General features: G+C 45.2%; 1 protein-coding gene across 4 annotated transcripts in view; it reads right to left on the bottom strand.

Annotated features, from left to right (window-relative positions):
• ZNF674 (zinc finger protein 674) overlaps positions 1-1,036 on the bottom strand; it is a 25,577-nt gene that overhangs the window by 22,686 nt on the left and 1,855 nt on the right. The window lies entirely within an intron of this gene.

Below are 1,036 nucleotides of genomic sequence, written 5' to 3' on the forward strand. Positions count from 1 at the left end.
TTAAAAACAACCCATGCAAAATTCTGTGGGTTTGTATACATATAAAACAAAACATTTCTCAAAGGCAAACAGTTAGTAGAAGGGCTGAGACTGGGCGCATTTGTTGGAGTGCAGCAGAAAGGGAGGAATGAAAATCGGCCGTTTTCCTGGCTTGAAAACTGGGGAAAGTAAACATCGTTTCAAATGGCATCACATTTTTTCCGTATGAATTGCCGGCCTTGGACAGGCGCAGTGGCTCACGCTTATAATCCCAGGACTTTGGGAGGCCGAGGCAGGCGGATTACCTGGGGTCAGGAGTTCAAGAACAGCCTGGCCAACATGGTGATACCCTGTCTCTATTAAAAATACAAAAAATTAGCTGGGCGTGGTGGTGAAACCTGTAATCCCAGCTACTCAGGAGGCTGAGGCAGGAGAATCGCTTGAACCCGGGAGACAGAGGTTGCAGTGAGCCAAGATAGTGCCATTGCACTCCAGCCTGGGCGACAGAGTGAAACGCCGTCATTCGTTCATTCGAGAATAAATAAATAAATAAATAGCCTGCCTTATCTTTTTGACTCCTTTCTACCACATTTTTTGGTCTTTTTAAAATCATTGTTCATATTACATCTTCTGTGTATTATTTGCCTTGCATGTATTTTCTCTTGGCCTCAAATATGTCTTCTGACTCTACAGTTTTTAACATTTTAATACAGTCTAATCTGACAATCTTTTCCTTTATGATTTCTGGGTTTTCCTTCTTCATTAAAAATGTTTTTTCCAGGGCCGGGCATGGTGGCTCATGCCTGTAATCCCAGCACTTTGGGAGGCTGAGGCAGGCAGTTCAGTTGAGGTCAGGAGTTCAAGACCATCCTGGCCAACAGGGTGAAACCCCATCTCTACTAAAAATACAAAAATTAGCCAAGCATGGTGGCACACACCTGTAGTTTGAGCTACTTGGGAGGCTAAGGTAGGAGAATTGCTTGAACCCGGGAGGTGGAGGTTGCAGTGAGCCAAGATCGCACCATTGCACTCCAGCCTGGGCCACAAAGGGAGACTC

The sequence above is a fragment of the Cebus imitator genome, unplaced genomic scaffold, assembly GCF_001604975.1.
Source record: "Cebus imitator isolate Cc_AM_T3 unplaced genomic scaffold, Cebus_imitator-1.0 Scaffold778, whole genome shotgun sequence".
NCBI classification, from domain to species: Eukaryota; Metazoa; Chordata; class Mammalia; order Primates; family Cebidae; genus Cebus; species Cebus imitator.